Genomic DNA, 24215 nt, shown 5'->3' on the forward strand with positions numbered 1-24215 from the left:
GGAGCCATCCTCCACCGAGGAGGACAGGGTTGAGGCAGAAAAAGTCACAGCCCAGATAACTACCATGTTGCAGTGAATGTTCCGGAAGGCTGTCTGGGAGGTCAGGGTGTACGGAGCCCAGGCTGCCCACAGCAGCAGCCGGGTCACTGCCACACAGCTCCTGGGCTCCTCTCCTGACTCACCTCAGTTACATCTCCTGAGACGGCTTCCCAGGGGAAAGGCCTCCTGCAAGCCCCTGTTCCCGAAGCCTTTGGGGAATGGACCAAAACTAAGACTTTGGCTGTTATTCTTCTCGACTACTTTAACTGCTGTGCTGTTGTCCATGCTGTACGTTGACCTGTTCAGGCCCAAGTGTTCAATTCTGGAATTCTGCAGTGACCTCAGGGTTACACACACGCACATTTTTTCCAGGCACTAATCATTCATCTATGACTTTTTTCAAAAACAAAAAGAGTTCCAAAAACATAATAATTAGTTCAAAGTTGCCGTAAGTGGTGGGTGTGTGGCTCAGTCCAAGTTTCTACGGGTGTCGCACGTCTGGGGTGAGGGGCAGAGTGGTGCTGGAGAGTGGCCGGGCAGAAAGCACGTGACTTCCCCCTGGGAGGGCGCAGCTCTGACCAGGAAACCACGACCATGCGTTCCAAATTCCAGAAAGCAGATCTAGCTCAGAGGCCAATCATCCAAAGCTGTTTTGGCAGAAGAATGGACACCGATGGCCAAAGTGTAAGTAATGGAAACTCTGAGATGTAGCATAGCCAAAGCTCTGCTTGGTGACAGACTTTCAGAGCCCCCCTGGCTCATAGTGGGCTTTCTGAGAGGATTGGCTTCAAACAGAGACGTAGAGGAGCAGAGACCCCCAGAGGCCCTGGCAGAGCTGTGGGGGTTCTGGCCGTCTGCATCCTGTTCGAGGTGGCCGAGGGCAGGTCCTGCAGACGACTATGGAACCCTCCGGGGGGTGGGGTGGGCTGCTGTGGCTGGGTCTCGGGCGTCCCCTAAAGACCTGTGTTAGAAGCTTGGAGTGCTGCAGCTTGGTGCTTTTGGGAACTGCTGGGACCTTAAAGAGGTGGACCCAGTGGGAGTCCTCAGGTCACTGGACCTGTGCCCTCAGAGGGGGTGTGGGACCCTGCTCCCTTCGGCCTTGGTGTGTTTGTTCCCTGGCCATAAGCTGAGCAGTTTTGCTTCTGCCATGATGTACAGCCTCCCAAACTGTGAGCCAAAATAAACCTTCTTTCTTTATAAGTTGATCATCTTGGGTATTTGTCATAGTGATAGAAAGCTAACACAAAAGCTAAGCCAGATGTGTCCCTGGGAGAAAGGCAGCTCCCTGGCAGATAAATACTGACCTGGTGATGATGATAAGCAGTGGGATGGATTAGTTCCTAAAGGGGAGGCTCACAGGTCAGTTTCCTATAGCTGATCTTGAAAAGGAAGTGGACTTAAATCTCAGAAAATGTTTCATTGTTTTGCTTATAAAACTATCATTTCGAATTGAAAAAGCAGAATTCTCCTACTCATTTTCCCGGCCCTTTGATGAGTTAGGTGTTGCACATATAAAAAGCTAAATGGAATCATCTTAAACAGGACAGAGAACGTGGCCCCTGCCATGGAGCATTCTGATCCCACCTGTCCTGCAGGGCCAAGCCCCTGGGTTTCAGCATCACAGACTGAGAGTCACTAGTGTCACCTGTGTGGCTGAATCTCTGCAGTGCCCTCTGCCTCCGGGAAACACAGATGTGCACATTTGCATTTGTGAAAGTCGAGTTTGAGACTTGGAGCTGCTACTTGCAGCTGTGAGGCCCTGGCCAGTCCCTGACCCTGAGCACGCTGACCTCCCCTGGCAGGAAAGACCCGCTCCCTGAGCGTTAACAGACGCGTGGATGCAGTGACGTCACAGACGCCAGGCGGCTTGGGCACAAGCCAGGCGCTCCGCTCGGGGCAGAGGTCGGCCCAGACATTTTGTTTTTATTTTGAGCACATATTTGACTGCGGCTGCCGTTGTCATTTCCCAGCACCTTGAAGGTGACTTGAGGTCGACGATGTCCCCAGGAGTGGGAGTTTCTGAGTTCTGCTTCTCATTGCACTGAGTGGAAAAAAGATCATTTCATTGAACTTCTCAGGCATTTTCAGGGTGTAGAGAATGAAATGTGACCTTGATAAAATTCACTCTGGTCTTTAGGATGACGAGTCTGGAGCTGCCCAGGCAGGAAGCCAGTGTCACTAGCTCTGCATAGAATAAGTCACCTGGGCAGGGGCTGTGTGGCAGGGCAGGGGCACTGGGAGCCTGGGTGGCCTGGCGAGCCAGGCCCAGGGCACTGCTGGTGGAAATGGCCCTGAGCGTCCCTGTCTCTCTGCCAGGCTCCCCGTGTGACGCCCACCCCCTTGCTGCTCCCTTCCCTTGATGTCACTTTTTGTTCCTGCCCTCCTCCTCCTCCAGGGTCCCTGAGGAGAGGACTTGATAACCATGCTTTAACTTGAGTGGAAATGCTGGCCAAGTGCTGAGAGCTCCTGGCATCGACTGGAGGTCGCCCTGTGGGCAGAAGCACGTGCGGGGGTGGCCTTGGGGAGGGAGACACTTGTGGGGTGGCCTTGGGGAGGGAGACATGTTTGGGGGTGGCCTTGGGGAGGGAGACACTGGGTTCTGTTGGATCTGTCCTTCAGGAGAGCCTGGTGGTTGGTACGCACGAGGCCACCTGCACACGTGGCTGCCCCAATCAGAATCGCTCCCCCTCTGCCCTGGGACCCTCCCCTCACGGAACGGCTCCACCTGTGGCTCCTCCCCAGACAACTCAAGCCCGTGGTCGAGGAGCGTCTCCGGGGACCTTGCCGACCACCTGGGACCTCACGGGTGATGGAACTCAGCTGTTTACAGCCTGGAATCGTCCAGCCGTCTGACCCTTGGCCGTGAGCCTGCCCGCTGCTGTGCTCCATGGGGGGCAGGAGAGTGGGGAGCAGCACGAGGCCCTGCGGTGTGTTGCCCACGATGGGACACTGGGACACTGGGACACTGGGACACGGGTCGGGTGAAGGGGCTGAACAGTCACATCTGGGACACCAGCGCAGTGGGGACTTTCCTGGCAGACAGGTGTGCACCGTCACCGTCACTCTGTCCTCAACCTTGGGACAGCAAGGATGGGAGCTGGAGGCCACTGTGCCCTGCGGCTCCTCCTCTGTAGGTGTCCAGTGAGCCCTGCCCTTGTAGGCAGGAGGGGGACGCTGCGCTGGGCAGAGCGCACAGCTCTCTGCTCAGGAGTGATTCTGCCATGAGACTCACGTGGCCAGAGAGGATGAGACCCGGTGGAGCCGAGGGAAGGAAGGACGGGGAGGGGCAGTTTGTGGGGCAGCGTAGAGCAAGGGTCACACCGCTGTACGGTCCCTCCCGTCAGCTGTAGCCCTGTCCACAAAAGGGCATGGTGGGTGGAAGGCGGCCCTTCTGGAGGCAAGGAGGCCCCAGGTCCCCACTTTGTGTCCTCCCTGACCCACGGGGGCCCTCGGCTGCCCCCTCCATCCATCCGTCCACCCACCCAGCACGTGTCCATGCTCTGCTGCTGCCCAAGGCACAGGGGCGGTGTCGGGACCCTCAAGGAGGGGAAGCCATGGGACGGGCCCTGCCCTGGCTGGAGAGCAGGTCCAGAGCACACCGACCCCACCTCTGGGCAGTGCTGCCGCTGGCCAGGCTGCTGTCCGCGCCCCTGACTCTTGCAGACGGGGAACGTGGCCCTGGGGGAAGCTCCCTGCCCACGGCTTGGCCGGGCCTGGAGGTGCGCCCACAGCTCTGTTAGGGAGCCGTGGTCCTCTGCCTCTCGAAGCCTCCCTGGACGACCCTCCAGAGTGTCTTTTGCTCCTAGTTCCTGAGCTTGCAAAGGAGGCAGGGAGGGGAGCCTGCATCCTGTGGGCCCCGAGCCATTTGTTTAAACTCTTTGACACAAATTGCCTTGGTCCTTGAGAAAGAAGGCAGAGAGCGGTGTTCGGGGGGCGGGGGTCGTTTGCTTTGCTAACGAGGCTGGTGTATTCCAGGGGCTGCTTCACCCTGAAATAATAGGAGAGAGATTAAAATTGATTTCTAACCTAACACTGTCAGGGAACATCTCTGAACTGCCTTTTGGGATCTAATCTCTCTGCCCACTTCCGCAGAGAGGTTGGATGTCATTTAGAAAGATGTCAACATATTTGTCCTTGATGGATGAGCTGACTTGACAAAAACCTCAAGCTCAATATCAGCCACAGGGTGATCAGCTCCTGAAGAAACCCATGACGCCCTGGCTGTATTAATAGGAGCATGGTGCCAGCCCAGGGAGGTGATGCGCTGTTTTCAGGACTGAGCAGTCTGCTCTCACTTGGGCCCATGTCAACAAAATGAAGTCCAATCTGCAAAAGGTGACCAGCACTGGAAGGATCTGGAAGGCGAGGGGTGTGATGAATATCTGAGAGTTAATTAAGAGTCTTCATCAGAGAGAAAAGAGCGAGAATGGTGTGTTTGAGGGCTGTCGGAGGCCGGGAGGCTGGCCCCGTCAGTGCGTCTCCAGGAGCTGGGGGTGGGAGTCAGAAGCACATTCCCCTCCCATGAGGAGGGGGCGTCCAGCTCCCAGGGCTGCCTGACACTGAAGCACTTGGCTGGGGTCCGAGCCGTCCTCCCTTCTCCGTCACCCCCTGCACAGAGGTCTGGACACCAGCCTTCTGTTCTCAGAAGCCTTGTCTTGGTTCCTTCCTGTCTGTCCCTTAAGTACGGGCGTCCCAGGGCCCCTTCTCCCCTTCCCTGTCCTTTGTGTCCCTTACTCTCAAGTCCTCGACCCTGTTTAGTGCTGGTGGTGTCCACTGGGCAGCATTAGGTTTGGTAGCATAGAAGACTACCAAGTCCCCGTGGCCCAGCGAGGAAGGGTGACGTTCTCTTCTCTCACATCACCAAGTCCTTGCGGTGTGTGATTGAGGGCTGCTGCCAACTCTACAGCGTCACCAGGGTCCCAAGCAGACACCCCTCTGCTTCAACCAACCAGGTGCAAAGCCTGACTTCTACCTCATGGTCCAATGTGAGTACCTGGGGTTCCAGCTATTGTAGCTGCATCCTGGGCAGCAGAAAGGAAGAGATGGCAAACAGTCATCCTGTAGGGAGGCTTCCTGGAGTTTCCCTCACAACATTTTTATTCCGTCTCATTAACCAGGTCTTAGAAAGGGAAATGCAATCTTGTATCTGGGTTCAGGACAGCCCTGCAAAAACCGGGGGTGCTGTTTTGGAGATGGAAGGGGGGACACAGAGACAGGCAGTTGCCATCAGCCAGCCCCAGTTCCCAGATTGGCAGCCCAGACCCCCCACCTGGGGCTGGAGCTGGGGTCTCAGTCCCTGAGGGTGGCTTACTCGGGGGTCTCCCAGGCACCCCAGTCTCCCCGTGCCTCCCCTGGGCCCTGCTTCAGGGACCTGAACCTCCCTTGCCCTGTGCATGGCGGGAAGCCTGGACCCAGCGCCCTTGGGTCACCACGTCCTCACAACCTGGGATCCACCCAGGATCCCCCAGGTCTTTCCTCCTCTCCTGTATTTCCCCCAGTCCATGCTGTCCCCATCTCTGGCTGGATTCCCAGAAACGGATCCCGATGCTTTCCCGTGTAGACAGAGAACACACCATCACCCCCATCACCCGGCGCTGAAAACCAGGCGCCCTCGGCCTCCGCTGCTCTGCACTCGTGGACACGGCCAGCTCTGCCTCCGCCCAGCCTTCCTCATTTCCTGCCCCTCCAGCTCCTCAGCCACCGGTCCACCCCTCTACTCTCCCTCAGCCACCCCCTCCCCACCTCCAGTCCCCCTCGGCCACCCCGTCCACTCCTCCAGTCCCCCTCGGCCACCCTGTCCACCCCTCCCCTCTGGCTCCTCAGCCACCCCCTCCCCACCTCCAGTCCCCCTCAGCCACCCCGTCCACCCCTCCAGTCCCCCTCAGTCACCCCGTCCACCCCTCCAGTCCTCTCCCATCTCTGGACGTGAGCTCTTGCTTTTCCCTTGCGTATTTGTCTCCCTCTCCTTGCCTGGCTCGCCCTCTCACGTATTCTTCAGGTCACCTGTAAAGGTGACTTGGTATTTTCCCTAAGTTAACCTTTATTGAGCAGGTACTACACGCAGGTCAGGGTGGTTAGCCATTTGTATAGGTGCTGTCATTTTATTCTCCTCCAGGGCCCAAAGCCCAGGGAACCATTATTCTCACTTTGTGTTTGTAAAACCCAGAGTCAGAGGTCACGGAGGGGGTGAGTGGTACACCCAGAACTCAGGCTCAGGTAGTTCTGTGACGGAGGTGACGCCCCAGGAAACCTTCTCCTACTCCTGCTCTGCTGGGGCTTTGGTGTGATCCCACAGTGCCCTCAGAGATGCACCTTGTCAGACATCTCTCAACCCCTTGGTACCCGGACAGCTTCCTCCACATCCCTTAAATCCAGCTGCAGCCTCCAATTCCTCAGGCCCCTGCACATCAGGTTCACTGAGCTGGCTTAGAATGACACAGCCTGGATTCTTCTCTGTATCATGCTGTCCACTGTGGCACTGGTCAGTTACTTAACCTCTCTGTGCCTTTGTGAAAACTGTAGGAGGTGCCGACTGGAGACGTGGTCTTTGCTGCCTACGGTTGCTGTGAAGGATGCCTTAGGCAATCCAGTCGCTTCTCGCCATCCTTGAGGGATTGTTGCCAGGGTCCTTGTGGGCACCAGAATCTGCAGATGCTCGAGTCCTTGTGTGACATGGCACAGTGTGTGCACATACCCCGTGACTCCTTCTGTGCAGGGTAGGTGACCTCTGCACGGCTCAGGATGGCTGAGCAAACGCTCTGGGCGTATCTGTTATGCTGTGTTGTTTAGGGAATAAACATGTTAGTGCGGAGGAGACATCTTATAACTAGTTTTGATGCTGGTTGCATCTGTCCGTTGAACCTGCAGATGTGAAACCAGCAGGCTGGGCCACCTGTGCCCCCGCAGCATTGGACACAGTGCCTGGCCCGGCAGGCCCTCCCAGGGAAGCCGCTGGCTCCCCAAGTTGTGCTGGGGTGCACTGCCACAGCCCCTCTGCTGCTTGGTCGCGTGTTCTTGAGAGCAGGCTCCGTGCTGAGCCATCTCTGGCCCCCGTGTCTGGGGACTTCCAGGGACTGCCCGTAACAGAGCCCTGTTGAATAGCTGTTGCTGGAAGGAACGGCGGTGACTCGCCATCCCCAAAGCACTTTCCGAAGGAGGAGCGACACAGAGTCAGATGGACTTTGTGGAGGCTGATGACAGGGACCGGTTCTGTGTTGGGGAAGTCACAGCTGGAAAGCAGGGGTCAATCCTGCTCCCCACGGCTCTGCCCAGCTGGGGTCTCCATTGTAACAAGGGAGCACCTTCTGCCTGGAGAAGGGTTTGGGGAGCTCGCAGAGCACAGGTGGCGTGTCCTGTTCAGAGCCACCAGCCCTCCTGGGTCTGTGTCCTTCCAGTTGTGAGGAGGCTTGGGAGGCCGCGGGGAGGACTGGGGCTGCAGAATCCATAGCCTGGATTCCATCTGAGTCCCAGTACTGACCGCCCACGTGACCTGGGGTAAGTGACTCCGCAGTGCTAAGCCTCGGTTTCCTGCACTGACCAGGACTCGTTATTATTATTGGGCTAATTATAATTGTTCTAGAATCTAGTTCATAAGGGTACTGTGAGAATTAAAAGGAATTCACAAAAAGCACTTGGCACAGATTTTAGCTGGTAACACTCATTAAATGACTGTTAATTGTTTTTTTATTGTCATTAATTTCTCCTTCAAAGGGTTTGCCCGTCTGTGTCTGAGGACAGCAGGGAGAGATCAGCTCCAGGGTAGCCATTATTCCACCCTGATATCTGTCAGTCACTCACTAACTTCAAGGCCTTGTGCTAAAGTCTTTGGGGTGCACTCAAGGCCTCAGCCAGCTTCTGCTTTTATAAAGAAGATAAGACGGTGTCGCCAGTGGGAGGCAGTGACTGAACCCCTCTGCGTCTCCCCTTCTCCCTCATACAGTGGGGGATGGAGGCCAGCAGGGGACTCGCTGAGAGAAGCTGTTGTGTTTTGAAGGCACAGCCTACAGTGCTGGCTGGATTCCAAGAGCAGAGCTGGGCGAAGAGGGAGGGAGAGGCTCTCTGGCCGCGTGCTCGGGCCGTTGCCTGCCTGCGCCCTCTGAGCCCCATCCCCTTGCTCTCCTGCCCCCTCCAGACTGTGACTTCCATCACCTGCTGGGTCCAGGCAAAGTGTCACTGCCCCTGGGCAAACCCTCCCTGATGTGCCTCCACTGCTTCCTGTGTGCCCCTGTTATCACAGTTCCTCTTCGATGCTGCCAGAAACCCAGCTCTTCAGGGTCAGGGTGACATCTGCGCTAGTTCTTCTAACACCAAGTGGGGTAGGTGCCTGGCCGGCAGCTCTTTAATATGGAGTGTGTGAATACCTGATACCCATCATCGAAATGGAGGAATGAATAAGGAAATGAGTGACGCATCCCCACCTCCGTCAATGCCCCAACCAAATGAATAGAAACTGTATAGCATCGAAGTAGCAGAAGGAAATAAAGAAATCATGTTAGTCAGTTTGTCCTTGCTGTGACAAAATACCTGAGAAACTCAACTTATAGGAAAGAAAGATTGATTTTGGCTCCTGGCTTCAGAGGAAGAGGAGAGAGGGAAAGAGGACCCAATGTCCCACACAAGGGCACACTCCCACAGGCTCGCTGCCGTGGTCCAGTTTCCTTCCTTGAGGCCCCACCTTCTGCAGATCCCACCCCGCCAACAGCACCCCAGGCTGGGACCAAGTCTTTAACACGTGAGCCTTTAAGGGATGCTTCACATACAAACCTTGGCAGGAAGAAAGTGATTCACACAAGGAGCCCTGGAAGGAAACACAAAGAGGCACCAGGAAAAAATCACAACATTAGGCACAAGACAGAAAGGCAGAAATGAATCCCTGACATGGGGGCTCAGTCACAGTGAGGCCCTGACTCAGCACTTAAGAGGCCGACGTGGAGAGACTGAAGAGAAGAAGGAAAGCCCGTCTCCCTGCACGTTGTAAGTGACACAACCGAGCCCTGACGACGCAGGGTGGGACGTTGGGATGGCAAGGCCACATCAAAGCTCTCAGAGCTGTGTGAACGCCGGACAAATGTCCCTCTAGGAAAGGAATAGCTGGGCACAATGACGAAAGCCACACAATGCTAAAAGCACCGATTCTTCAGGAGTATGTCACCATTTTAACTCTGAATAATAACGTCTCTCAAAACATAAAAGCAAAACAAGACCAACTAACAGAGAGAATTGGAAAGATCCACAATGATCATGAAACCTTTTACACCATGATCAGGATTAGATCAGCAAAAACTGACAAGGGGAAGTTCAGGTGGAGATCTTCTGAAAGGAGTGCAGCCTGAGGGGGGGGGGGGTGTCTCCTTAGGATGCAGGAAGCTTTGGGTTGGGTCTCCAGCCCCGAAATTAAAAATAATATCTCTGATGATCTCAAACACGAAATTCATGCTTTGCACCGAATAATTAGCAAATATGCATTCGTTTGAAGCATGCTAACACATGGCAAACAGTGACCCTGTAATAGGCCACAAAGCAAATTTCAGAATATATCAAAGAATGTCCTCTAGGCCACGTTTTCTGTCTACAATACAATTCAACAAGATACGGATAACAAAAATAAATTTATGGAAGTGTGTGTATTTGGAACTTAAAAATGCACTTTTAAGTAAGTCACAGAACCAAGAGGAAATCTGAACAGAAATTAGAAATGCTTAACAGAGCAGCCACAAAAGAGGAGGAGACGGCAGCCGAAGGACTTGGGGAACCCCTCCGCAGTGCCCTTGCCACTTGCTGGGAACCTGCTGTCTTTTCCAACCACAGGCCGAGCGGGGACCCTGGCAGGCTCCGTGCATCCGCAGCTTCTCCTGGCGACCTTCGTGGGCACCGAGTTCACGATTCTCACCAGAGGGTGAGGCTCCTCAAGCCTAGGACCTGACGGTACAGAGGGACGGCCACCCACAGTGGTGAGGAGCAGGAGGTCAGAACACCATTGTCAGAGAGACTTGGGTGACCTGTTGCCTGGTCTCCTGGACCTCACCGAGCCGCAGGCTCCTCAGCTGCTGACACAGAGGCCACGTGGCCTGAGTGGTGTGGCTGCGCAGGTCTGAGGCAGGCAGTGGCACACAGGAGATGCCCGATACATCGCTCGCCTGTTCCCCACCCGGCCGTGCTCATGCTCCCTGGCCCGGCCCCCGTCAGCAGCCCTTCGTGGGCCATGGCTGCACTTCCCCATGTGTCACGGGTGCTTCACTACCCCATCTTGGGGGCAGCTGGACATTTTTAAAGTATGCTGCAGCCAGTGTGGGTTTTGTTGGTTGGTCTCTTTGTAATGACCTAAAGGGGAGTTGGGGTCTGAGCCTCTCCCCTGTCCTCACCAGCACTTACCATTATTCATGCTCTTGATGATTGGCATTCTGACGGGAGCAGAGGGGCGCTCTGTGTGGTTTGATTCGCATGTGCCTGAGTGTAGGGGTGTTGAACTTTCTTTCACATACTTGTTGGCCGTTTGTGCTTCTTCTTCTGAGAAACATCTGTTGAGTTCGCTGCCCGTTTACTGATTGGGTCATCTGTCTCAGCAGTGCGATTCCCAACAGGCAAGTACTGGAGCCAGTCCAGGTGCCCATCAGCAGACGAATGGGCAAGAAAGTGTGGTGAACATCCCCACAAGACGGAGTTCTGCTCAGCCATGAGGAAGAATGAAATCAAGGCATTTGCTGGTAAATGGACGGACCCAGAGAACATCGTTCTAAATGAAATAAGCCAGAGTCAGAAAGTCAAAGGTCACGTGTTTTCCTCTTATGCTGAAGCTACAGAGCAATACAGAATATTAAAAAAGGGGTGGGGTCTCCTGAACTAGAAAGAAAAATGGTGGAATTGAGAAAGAGGATGGGGTGAGGGAGAAGTGATGGGAAAAGGGAGGAGCCCTGGAATAAAATTGACCAAATTATGCGGCATGCATGTCTGAGTATGTCACAATGAGATCCACTCTCACGTGTATCTAAAATGCAGCAGTTAAAAACAAGTGAGTAGAAGGAAGAGCAGTAGAGAAAGGGAGGGGTCAGGGGGAGCGAGGAGGGAGGAAAAAGGGAGGAACTGGGGATCGAAGTGGAGCAGATTCTATTCGACGCTGGGTGACCTGTCCCAATGAACCTCACTGTTATGTATGATCATAGTAACTAATAAGGACATTTTTTAACAAGGAAGTTGAGCGGAATAAATGAGGTGGCCCGTGTGACTTGAGGGCAGACCCAGGTGCCTGAGGAAGGGTTCTGAGGTAGCCAGAATAAGGATTTAGGGAAAGTAGTAGGGGAAGAGAATTGGTGCAGAGGAACAGAGCCTGCCAGAGGCGGACCCAGGGAGTAAGTTCTGATGGTTTGGGACAGGGATGCGGCGCGAGGAAGAAGGCACGGGCTGCAACTTTGGTGTGAGACCTGGGCAGCCATCTGTGTTCTAGAGGGAAGACTTTCTCTCTGGGACGCATCTGGTCACAGAAATGGGCGCTTAAACCTACGTGAAAAGGCAGACAATGTGCATGGCTTTCCTGATGTTCGTCCCACTGATAAAGCCACTTGGGGGTCCCCAGCAGACCTCTGTGCCTGGTGAAGGTTGCCCATTCCCAATGGAACAGACTGTAGGAAGCAGAAGAGGGGCACCTGTCTCCACGTCCACAGCCAAGACGAGACTGTAGGCCTGGTGCGCGACCACAGCAGGGCCTGTGACCAGAGAGGGAGTCTGCCTGGGTGTGTGGTCTCAGGGTACCACGCTGGAGCAGAGCGAGAAGCTGCGCTCACCACCTGCTGGACTCTGTATATTTTGGCATCTGCTGGGACTTTAGCATTGATTTCCTCTCTTTGCAAGAGTCCAAGAGGAAAAGGAGGTGGGGGAGGGTGAAGCAGGCTGGTGCTATGAATTTGGGGAAGAACAAAGACCGGAGCTTCTTAAAGTCTCTCAAAGCAAGCCAGTTCCTATAGGCTTTGTGTGATATAAACCCATTGAGTCAAAAGTTGCAAGAGATGGGCAACAGTCGAACGTCCTTAAAGGGTAGTCATCTTAAGAACCCAGTCAATTTGAACCCTCAAAGCAGTTTTCCTTGTTAAGAAGCTGATCTAACACTTGAGAGGCACCAGGATAGGCTCCAGGACCCAGAATGCTGCACAGGAAGCAGGACTGGGGTCCCCTGGCTGCTTCCCGAGGTGACAGGAGAGCTGGCTGTCATTTTCCTCTGGGTAAGGGACAAGACAGTGCTGCACTGTGGCTCACCCAGGATCCCTGGCTTCCTGGAAAACATGGAAGCCTTGGGTGGTTTCCCTCACGCAGCATACATGACCCAGATGATCATGGGAAAGAGGTTTTGAAGGGTAGACCTTATTTTCACTCATCATGTAAAGGTATTTTATTTCCATGCAGAATATTGCCTGTTACTCGGCCCAGCCTAGCAGACCTGGAGCAGATGTGTTACTGGAGAAGTGAAGATTTGAAATCCAGTCATAATTTTTGTGTGGGTAAGAATGGGCTTTCTTTCAGCTCGCATTTCTTTCAGAGCCAGGTGTGCTGCGTGGGCATGAATCTGCTCCTGGGCAGGTCCCGGAGCTTTGCCGGGTCTTCCTGGAGCTCAGGGAAAGGGAAATGATTTATTTGATCCTGGATGAAGCCAAATATTTGCACACCTTGCAGGTCACCTCTGCTCACCTGGTGGTTTGGCCATGACTGAGGACGCCGGCAGCCCTGGGGGAGTAGATTAGCTGAGCCTGGCTGGCGAGCAGGTTCAACCAGCTCTGCTGTTTAAACATCTCTGACCTCTGGGGGCCCTGGAGGGATTAACGACAGTCAGCAAAGATCCTTTCACCATGCACATGCTGACGTGCTGCTCCTGTTCTGGGCCCAGCAGGCGGCTCTTGGTGCTGTCCCCTGGCCACTGTGTTGGGCAGCTGCCAGGTGCTGCCAGTAAGTGCTGCGGCCAGCCTAGGGGGAGTGCGGGAGCTCAGGAAGCCTCCAGAGCGGGTGGGCTGGTGGCGGCTGCTTGGTGATCCCTGTGTCCTGGTAGGACGTGCTGTGCATGTTGTGATCAAACCAGGGGAGCCGGGAAGCCTGCTGAGTAGAGCTGCTTCTCTTGCTTACAAACAATACCACTCATTCTTTTTTCCCCTTTTGAAAGTGTCACAAAAGGCAGAAGCCTAGCATGGTTTGGATACGGTTTGAGTGTCTCCCCCAAACTTCAGGTGTGGGGGCTTGGATAGCAGTATGGAGAGGACCTTGATGAGGCAAGGCCTGTGGGGGGTCGTGTTAGTCAGCCTTGCTCACTGCTGTGACTAAAGGGACCCAATCAGAACAACCGTAGGGAGGAACAGTTCATCGGGTTTATTGTCATGGTTTCAGAGGTCTCAGTCCATAAGGTCTGGCTCCACTCCTCCAGGCTCGAGGTGAGGCTGGGCATCATGGCGGGAGGCTGTGGCAGAGGGAAACAGCTCACTGATGATCAGGATGCATAGGGACTCCACTCAGCAGATACAAATACATACCATAGCCCCGTCCCCCAGGCACGCCCACCCCCTCAGTTACGCCCAGTAACCCGTCAGGGGAGTCAATCACTGCATGGGTTAAGGCTCTCACAACCCAATCATGTCTCCTCTGAACCTTCTTGCGTTGTCTCACACGTGAGCTTTTGAGGGTCACCTCACATTCAAACCATAATTAATGTCCTTAGGTCATTGGGGAGCTGTCCTCAGAAAGCATTAAGGCCGTTCTTGTGGGACCCATGAGCTCTTGTGAGAGCAAATTGCTACAAGAGTGAGCCTGCCCTCTGAATTGCTTTCTGGCTTTCTGGTTTTTTGATGTGATCTCTTCCCCACATGAGTTACTGTCATTATGATGCCATCCGACATGAAGTCCTCACCAGAGCCAAGCCCGTACTGTCACTGTGCCCTCAAATCTCTACAGCTATGATCTAAATAAACCTCTTTTTAAAATAAAGTTACTCAGCCTCAGGCATATTGAGATAGCAATGAGAAATGGATAGAACTTCAGAGCAGAGAGGGTGCTTGGGCCACACAATCTAAACACTCTGTGGAGGTCCGAGCACCTGTTCTTGGTGGAGCTTGGACGGGGGTCTATTTCTAGTTCCCATGGTACCCGTTTCTCTGGCAGCCTGTTTTCCCAGTAGCTGCACTTGCAAAGCACGGCTGTGATCCTGCCAGTGTGGAGCCTTCCAACATAGCAGGCTGTTGTGAGCCTCCTGGCCTGGAGTCTGAACAGGGGCCTACACTCCTGCTTCCAGGCCGGCAAAACCTGAAACTCCCCACAGTTTCTGTCACTTCCCTGACTTGGTCTCTCCCGGCCTCCCTCGGCCTCTGGGCTCTGGTTCTGTGGAGAGAGCGTCTCTACCTGCAGCTTCGACTCCCACACGGCAAGAGGGGAAATACAGTCCCATACATGTCCAGATGTCATGACTTAGGTACACTGTGTTCCCGGGAGAGGACCTGGGGCACTGAGGAGGAAGAAAAGAGGCTTGGAGGACAGCCAGGTGGAAATGCCAAACCGGCCACTCCACATCAACTCTCCTCTTCCTCTTTTAAACGGACTGTTTTTAGGGCACTTTTACACTCGTGGCAACGCTGAGTGACAAGGGCGGAGATTTCACGTGGCACCCCGATGGTGGCTCGCCCTGGACACCCTGCGCCAGAGCACAGTACCTCGCATTAGGCCCTATGGAAGAGCCCACGTTGACATGGCCCAGCCTGAGTCCCCGGTCTCCTGGGGCCACTCTGGTACTGCACATTCTATGGCCAGATCTGGGGTGACAAGTCTCTTCACTGCAGAATCATTAGGGGTCTTTGCTGGCCTGAACATCCTCTGGTGGCGCCTGCCCACCCTCCTCTCCCCACTGACCCCCAGCAACCCCTTGCCTGTGTCTGTAGCTTTGCCTCTTTCCAGAGGTCCTGTGGTTGGAATCATGCAGCGCATGCCTGTTCCAGCCTGGATTCTTAAGGTGCATTGGAGTTTCCTTTATGCACAATCAGTTCTTTTATTTAAATTTTTTATTCTAATTTGTTGTATGTGACAGCAGCATGTATTGCAATTCATATTACACTTACAGAGCACAATTTTTCATATCTCTGGTTGTACACAGAGTCACACCATTCTTGTCTTCATACGTGAACTTAGGGTAGTGAAGTCCACCTCATTCTATGTCTTTCCTACCCCCTCCCCGCCCTCTCCCTTGCCCTCCCACTCCTCTGCCCTATTAGAGTTTGTCTATTCCTCCCATGCTCCCCTCCTTACCCCACTATGAATCGGCCTCCTTATGTCAGAGAAATCATTCAGCATTTGGTTTTTTAGGATTAGCTAACTTCACTTAGCATTATATTCTCCAACTCCATCCATTTACTTACAAATGCCATGATTTTATTCTCTTTTAATGCTGAGTAATAGTCCATTGTGTATGTATACCACATTTTCGTTAACCATTCATCAACTGAAGGGCATCTGGGTTGGCTCCACAGTTTAGCTATTGTGAATTGTGCTGCTATGAACATTGATGTGGCTGTGTCCCTGTAGTATGCTGTTTTTAAGTTCTTTGGATATAGACCGAAGAGTGGGATAGCTGGGTCAAGTGGTGTTTCATAGGAATCTCCATATTCCTTTCCAGATTGGCTGCACCAATTTGCTGTCCCACTAGATATGTATGAGTGTACCCTTTTCCCCCACATTCTTGCCAACACTTGTTGTTGTTTGTATTCTTAATAGCTGCCATTCTGACTGGAGTGAGATGAAATCTTAGAGTGGTTTTGATTTGCATTTCTCTAATTGCTAGAGATGTTGAACTTTTTTTGTATATTTGTTGATTGATTGTATATCACCTTCTGAGAAATGTCTGTTCAGGTCCTTGGCCCATTTATTGATTGGGTTATTATTATTATTTGTGTGTGTGTGTGTGTGTGTGTGTGTGTGTGTGTGTGTTTTAGTGTTTAGCTTTTTGAGTTCTTTATATACCCTGTAGATTAGTGCTCTATCTGATGTGCAAGTGGTGAAAATTTGCTCCCATTCTGTAGGCTCTCTATTCACCTCACAGATTGTTTCTTTTGCTGAGAAGAAGCTTTTTAGTTTGAATACATCCCATTTATTAATTCTTGATTTTAATTCTTGTGCTATAGTATCTTATTAAGAAAGTAGAGGCCTAATCCAATATGATGGAGATTTGGGCCTAATTTTTCTTGTATGAGACGCAGGGTCTCTGGTTTAATTCCTAGGTCCTTGATCCATTTTGAGTTGAGTTTTGTGCATGATGAGAGATAGGGGTTTAATTTCATTTTGTTGCATATGGATTTCCAGTTTTCCCAGCACCATTTGTTGAAGAGGCTATCCTTTTTCCAATGTATGTTTTTGGTGCCTTTGTCTAACGTAAGATAACTGTAATTATTTGGGTTAGTCTCTGTGTCCTCTATTCTGCACCATTGGTCTACAGATCTATTTTGGTGCCAATATCATGCTGTTTTTGTTACTATTGCTCTGTAGTATAGGTTAAGGTCTGGTATAGTGATGCCATCTGCTTCACTCTTCCTGCTAAGGATTGCTTTAGCTATTCTGGGTCTCTTATTTTTCCAGATGAATTTCATGATTGCTTTTTTGTATTTCTATGAGGCATGTCGTGGGGATTTTGATTGGAATTGCATTAAATCTGTATAGTGCTTTTGGAAGTATGGTCATTTTGACAATATTAATTCTGTCTATCCAAGAACAGGGGAGATGGTTCCCCTGTCTAAGGTCTTCTTTAATTTCTTTGTTTAGCATCCTCTAGTTTTCATTGTACAGGTCTCTCACCTCCTTTGTTAGGTAGATTGCCAAGTATTGTATTTTTTTGGAGGCTATTATAAATCGGTCTTTTCCTCCTTTCCCTTTCAGAGGATTTGTCACTGATGTACATCCCCTGCCCCCCCACCCCAGGCTGGGCCTTATCCAGCCTGTAGACTCCTTTCCTGTTCCCACTCCCATCTCGGCCTCCAGTCCTGAGGTGTCTTCAGGAACTCCTCAGCCTCCTCTCCCCATTGTCGGAGCAGCTTCGGTTCTGTCCCCCTCTGATGTCCTGGGGCCCGATCACCAACACTCCCTGGAACTCCATGAAGCTGTGCTCTCCTGGGAGGATTCTGTCTTTAAACATGCAGACATGTCTCCTTCTCTTTGAACCCACTAAAGCTTCTCTGTGGGAGGCTGACAGAGCCCTGGGAAAGCTGGATGTCACCTGCGCTAGGCCAAGGCTGGGCCTCTCCAGATCAGTGCCGGGGCTGCCCGTCCTGAAATCAGTGTCCCCCCAGACCAGCCCAGGAGTTTCAGGGTCAGCGTTAAAATGAAGACCCTACCTGGCAATCGACGGCCCCTGCCAGGCATGATTCCCGGGCCGTCAGGGTCCCCAGCCAGGGTCTGCGCCCTCCTCTTCTGCATTCTCCCGTCTTTCTGGACACTCAGGCTTTCCCCTCCCTCCCTCCCTTCTTTCCTTCCTTCCCATGAACTCCTTCAATCCACTGGCCCCATTCAGTGGGCTTCCCCTCGGTCTTGGGTTCAGGCTTGGGCCCCTCTCCCGATCACCAAAGGCATCCTTACCTCATCCAGCAAAGCAATGAGCGGCCTTCCACCCAGCCTCGTCTTCCTGACCTCCGGCTCTCTGTGCTTGCTGCTCTCAGGGTCTTTTATGCTCTGCTCAGTGCCTGTCTGTCCTGGCAGCTGGGACCTGTTGACAGCCTCCCTCTGACCCCTGGCTGCTCCCTGGGTTTCCATCTCACCGTCTCTCCCAGTCACTGCGGGGACCTCTGAGCCAGCTGCCTGCTTCTCCAGTGCTCCCCAGTGCAGTGCGTGCAGAAAGCCCTTAGAGAGGTGGTCTGTCGCCCGCCATGTGCGGTCACCTTAATTAGCCCTCCCTGGCACTTCCTGTCGGGGGTCTGACCAAAAGTGCCAACAGTACTCTGTTGCTCCTTTTCAAGCAGCCGAGACAGATCAGATTTTCTGTTTCCCAAATTCTCTGTGTACTTCCTCTCACAATATTTTCAATTGCATCTGATCTCTGTACGAACTGCTTTTATTTTCCATTATTGCCTATCAGATCTTACCTCTAGCAAATGCATGTCTCAAAAGCCACTTCCCACGAAAGCTTTCTCTCCTCACTTCAGGGAGTAATGTTCTTTTGCTTTTCTGAAAGAGTAATATTTTATTTTTACATCATCACATAATGTTTCCAGATTATAACGGTATGTTGGGATTGCCTCCCTTCGGGATTGAAGGCTCCTCAAGGAGGTGCACACAGTCTTGCTGACCTTTGTATCTTTTAGAGCCAGGGATATGTGCTTAAATAAATCATCCCATCAGACTGGCAGAGAGGGGGACAGAACAAAAGGGTGGTGTATTTCAAGGCCGATGGTGGGGGGAGTTGCCCGTGTAGCACTGACCCTGGTTGAAGATGCCAAGGTGACCGAATGCATTTGCCTGGACAGAGGGCATCGTGAGAGAAGGGGTGTGGATGGCATCCTCCCTTAGCTCACAGTGCTGCCTCTGGCTGGCCCCACGTGTCCGGCCAGTGGACACAGCAGGCTCAGGCAGAGCATGGCCTGTTGGATTATTCATGAAGCTCAGAACAATGGGGGATTCTGCTGGAGGAGTTAGCTGGAAGCCTGCATTACTGCTCCTCATCTTACAGCAAGTCTTTGTGGAATGTAACCCATTACCATATCCCTGGGGTGACTCGCAGTCAACCGAATCATAGCACGTTGGTGTTGGAAGAGAATTCAGAGAGGAGAGTGTCAATTGCCCTAGTTTTATGGGGAAGGAAATTCAGACCCCAAAATGTTAAATAACCCTCCCAGGGTCGCACAGAGACAGAGTAGAGAGAAGGAGAACCCAGAGGAGAAAGGAAATCATTTGCCAATGCCTGCTCTGGTGCTGTTGGTCAACCAGGGGAGCAGCGCCCAGCTCTGGGATGGGTCCGCTGTCCGTCCTGGAGGCTTCGTGTCTGTCATGAAGGGTGCTCCACAGGAAGGGGGTGCCCAAGAGAGCCGACGAAGGCGGTGATGAATGGATGCAGAGGGTGGAAAAGCCACTGGGAAGCTTATCCCCATGGAAACAGTAATTGTGGTCTTGGATCTTGAGCACAGAACCAATGTCTTGCCTGAGTTTTGAGGGAGGTGATGGACCCATGCTCAGTCTCAGAACCTGAAGACACAGTCCTTCCCCTGCTTGGTGCTCCTCCCCGACGGCTGGCCTGGCCTCTGCAAGCCTTCCCTGCACACCCAGAGCTCTCAGGATCCTTCCCAGGAACAACCTTGGCTACTCCACACACTGACCCTAGGAGCCACCTGCCATGGTCCTCCTGTTGCGGGCAAGGAGAGGCTCTGGCCGTCCCCCCAGGACAGGCTGGCTTGTTACCGGAGCAACCAGGATGGGGATCCATCCTGTTGGGCACCTCTTGGGCTCTAGGCTCCTCCTCTGTGGAAATAGGGGGCCTGGACCTTCCCCACCCTAGCGTTCCATGGAACCCTGCCCCACAAGCCAGTGCCAGCCATCCCGCATCTCTAAGCCTTCGCTGGGTGCTGGGTTAACCCAAGGAGCTTCTCTCACCCTGTCCCTGGAGGGTGATCACTCCTGTCGGTCAGTGGCACCGACCGTGCTGCGTTTGAGCGTTGCTGAGACTGTAAGGTCTTTATCTTCCCCAGGCACAAGGCTGAGGACGGGGGCGGGGGGGGGGGGGATTTCCAAGGATTCTTTCTATCCACAGCTGATCCCCGGGAAGAAAGGAGGACAGGAACACAGCCCAGGGAGCAGCACTCAGCTCTGTGACCAGGGCTGCTGGCCCACCCTGGAGGCTTCGTGCCTGGCATGAGGGGCTCTCCATGAGGAAGGGTGTGCCAAGAGCTGACGGAGACAGCGATAAACGGATGTGGAGGGGGTGGAAAAGCCACTGTGAAGCTTATCCCCATGGAAACAGTAATTGTGGTCTTGGATCTTGAGCACAGAATAGGTAATTAAGTGAATCAGAGATTAAAATACAGCCTCACATGTATCAATTTAATGGGTGGGAAGGGGTTCAGAATTTGAATGTGGCCAGAGCATTGGATGCCATAATTACACAGAGACGGGCAACTGCGTGAACTAGATGAGCTTTAAGGCTATTTGAAGGTCCTGGAATCTTTGACCTTGTCCTTGGATCCCTCATCTCTTAGCACAGACTTGCAACCCGAGTGTGCTCACGATGAGCTCACGGGCTGAGCTGGGCCGTACTCCCTGTTCATCTGCCGAGCGTGTGGACCTATCTGATGTTCATAACTCAACTTCCCCTTGTCACCTGGGGGGTAGATCACGGCAGCCTCCTAAGGCTAACAGGTACCAGAGGTTTAAAACCTCTGATTGGGTTAACCAATGGCTGCAGGTGGGATCTGGCTGGGCTCTGGGCAGTGCTCCTTGTGGCTGCCCTCAGTTGCGCTCTGGAAGGAGTGGAGACCGTGGGGAACCCCCTAAAATCTATGTCTCTGCCTTCAAAACAAGCTGATAATAAAGAACATTAGGCAAACAGAACATAGGGCCCTTCCTACAAAATACCCTTCCCCCTTTTAGGAAATATGTAGTTTGGACTTTGAATTCAACTATAACGGTAAGTAAAAGTCATTGGCTTCTAGTCCTAATGATTGAAATTATGCTAATTTTAAAACCATAAAGTAGAGATCTTTACTTGACTAAATGGTTTGATTTGCAAAATGTGAAAAAAATCTTCTTTCCTGACTTTCATTTTGGAAAAAAATCACTATGTGTTTTGTTTTATTTTTTTTTATATCTTACATAAAAGCCACAATGACCTTGATTGGCCTAAGGTAATATTTGTCATGAAAACAAGGGACAATTCGACAATTATTTAAAAAGCCTTTTCATATTGGTTTGGCAGAAAAACTTGAGCAGAAATCAAATGTATAAGGGCTGGGGTTGTAGCTCAGCGGGAGCCCTCGCCGAGCATGTGCGAGGCCCTGGCCTGGACCCTCAGCACGACGTAAAATGCTGCTTGGTTCTCCCTAAGCTCTCCCTGGTTCTCTCTGAGCTCTCACCTGAAATCTGGCCAGCCCTCCCCCAACCCCCTTCTCTTTGATGGTCTCTGGCTCCCACTCACCCATTTTTTCTTGCTCTTGAAATGTTACCTACACCCCCAGGATTCTTTCCCCCTCTCTGCTCTAATATGCAGTTTTCAGGAAGAATGCCTTCTAAATTCAGTAACTACCACAAGCCGCTCCCCTGACAACAACAACGGAGCACGTAAGTCCTGAACATGACCAGCCCCCGGCTCCACCCCACTTTGGGGTGCTCCTCGCAGCTTTGGCGGTTTCCAATGCTCCGGGGCCTGTGGTGAGGTGGTACACCTGGGCGGGAGCATGCCGGGGAGGGAGAGGGCCACCTCCCCGAGGCTGGGACGCAAAAGAGAGAGGAAGGGGCTGGAGTCCCAGTGTCCCCTCTGAGGGCCATGCTTTCAGGGACTCACCTCCCCCCACTGGGCTCCCCCAGCCCAACACTGCCACGGGCTCTGTCACATGGGCCTTCTGGGACGCTTGTCCAGATTATAGCAATGGGGGCGTCTTTGGTTTTTATGCCGATCACATGATTCCTGCCGGGATTGAGACCCCAGTTTGCTAAGCCCCCAGGCCCTTCCTGAGCTCTGCAGTCTGTCTTGGGCGGCTGGCATTTCCCCGGTGCCTGACCTGTTGTGACCTCATCTGAGAGTCCTTGCTTGGTGTGCTCTTCTCTAGCCCACACCTGTAGCTTAAAGTCTCAGCCCACCCCTCCACGAAGCAGAGGTCCCGTGGATAAGAGTCTGAGCCAGCTGCCTGGGTGTGAGTTCTGACGCTGCTCCTTCCAGCTGTGTGACCTTGGGAAGGCTCTCCAACCTCTTTGTGGCTCTCTTAGTTCATTTTGTGCTGCTGTAACAGAATGCCAGAGACTGGGAAAGGTCTAAGAACAGAGATTTATTTCTTACAGTTCTGAAGGCTGGGAAGTCTAAGGGTGAAGGGTCCAAGTTTGGTGAGGAACTTCTTCCTGCGTCATCTCACAATGGGAGGCAGAAGGCAAGAGAGCATGTGAGAGAGGGCTGGGGAGGGGGCACACCCATTCTCCAGTTAGGAACCCACTCCCAGGATAGTGTCATTGATCCTTCATCTCTGAAAGGTCCCATCTCTCAACACTGTTTATTGGGGATTAAATTTTTTTTGGTACCAGGGATTGAACTCAGGGGCACTTGACCATGGAGCCACATCCCCAGCCCTGTTTTGCATTTTATTTAGAGACAGGGTCTCACTGAGTTGCTTAGAGCCTCACTTTTGCTGAGGCTGGCTTTGGACTCGCCATCCTCCTGCCTCAGCCTCACGAGCCACTGGGATTACAGATGTGTGCCACTGTGCCCAGCTGGGGGATTAAATATTAACACATGAACTTTGGGAGACTTGATCAAATTATACTAGTGTCTCAGTTTCCTTATTAAATTAGCAACATCTCAGCTGTGGTCAGGTCCAGCGCTGTCAGCTTTGCAGGTTCCATACCCATCTCCCTGGCCAGCACTTAGGGGCAACATTTTCCCCCCATTTAGTCCACTAGAGCTGCAACTTAAGTGAATATTCACAGAATGCTTAGAATGCGTGGAATATGATGGAAATTCCATCTCCCTTGACTTCCTGTGACAGGTTTTTGAAACGGTTCTTCCTTGTGGAAGAAAAGCTCTGAGAGATTGAAAAGTAAACTTGATGTTGGCAGAATCAGGATGGAGAGTGGCCAACAGCTGCCTTGAGTTCATGGTTAAAGGCCAAACCCTCATCCGCTCCTGGGTCAGCCTCTCAAGTTCCCCCTTCTCCTCTTCCCTTCTAATCAGACGAAGGCAAGGGCTTGCTGTGCACCCGCCGTCCTCTGACAGCGGTGAATGTAATGAGGATTTGGATTCTGCTTTTGCCACCAACGTGGACACCTCCCCAGGGCCTGCACAGGTGACCCTGGCATCTCTGCCTCCATTCTTCATCTGTGTCCAGTCTGACCCAGTCACCTTGGATTCCAGATCAACAGGTCTGACCGACCCGTGCCGCTCTCTACTGGCAGCAGTGACCTTATTACCACCATCATGGCTCCCGCTGACTGGCCCCAGACGGGCCAGCCAGACCACGGTGTGACCAGGCTATTTGTGCTCACTTCTGGTCCTCCTGGTCATCTTGTGGGGGAGCTTGTGTCAGTGCCCAAAGACAGGGCTGGAAGGGCAGGTCCCTGGTCTTCCCAGGTAGCTGTGCTGACGAACGTTCTTTTCTGCTTTCACCATTACTTTTCTGTTTGTTTTTGGGGGTGACAGCTGGACCTGACTTGTGGGGACTCCCAGAGCCCTGCTTCTGTCCTCTGACTCCAGTAGCAAAAGTGCCTGCTGGTGACAGGCCCTCGGCTGCCCAGCTCCAGGGCTGTCTGCCTGGAGCTCCCTCAGTTACACCAATGGACGAGGTCAACCCAGCATGTCCCCTGCCCCTCTTCCTCTTCTGCTCCTGTCAACTCTCTTGTGGTTCCCCATCACCTTTCTTTGGGGTTCTTGGGGACCTGGTAATATCTGACCACAGCCACCCATGCTCATCTGGGGATCCCATCTCTGCCGCAGATCTCAGAATCATTGCCCTTGACTTCTGACGTCATATTGTAGGACTGAAGTGTGTCCTTTGTAGAAATGGGTTCCAGAAGGTGTGGGTGCAGTCACTGTGCAGGGGCATCTCCCAAGTCCCTTCCAGGACACAACCAAATGAGTGGCCATTGACTCCTACTCCAAGGGAGGCTGAGCCCTTCCTGCCAAGCCTGTGTCCCCGCTTGCTGTTCTGCCACTCAGCCTTCCCTGCACAGGTTTCCCTGAGCCTCTGCTTCTCCCAGAGCTGGCCCCAGGCTGGCAGTGGAGCCAGGAAAAGGAGTCTGATTAACACCTCGCTGTGGCGGCCAGACCACCAGGTGTTCATTATCTCCTGACACAGGAGTACTGAAATGGAACAGTCACATATTTTAAACTTGCTGAGAATTGTGCTTTAATATAATTATTTTTGAAAGATTCTTCATCAGAAAGGTTAATAAGAGCAATATAGGTTAATGACAGCACCAAGGAACCTGACATCCTCTGACAATTGACCTTATTGATATGTAAAGTGTCCTGTGCTTCACCTTGGGGT

This window comes from Callospermophilus lateralis, chromosome 19, assembly GCF_048772815.1.
Source record: "Callospermophilus lateralis isolate mCalLat2 chromosome 19, mCalLat2.hap1, whole genome shotgun sequence".
Taxonomy (NCBI): Eukaryota; Metazoa; Chordata; class Mammalia; order Rodentia; family Sciuridae; genus Callospermophilus; species Callospermophilus lateralis.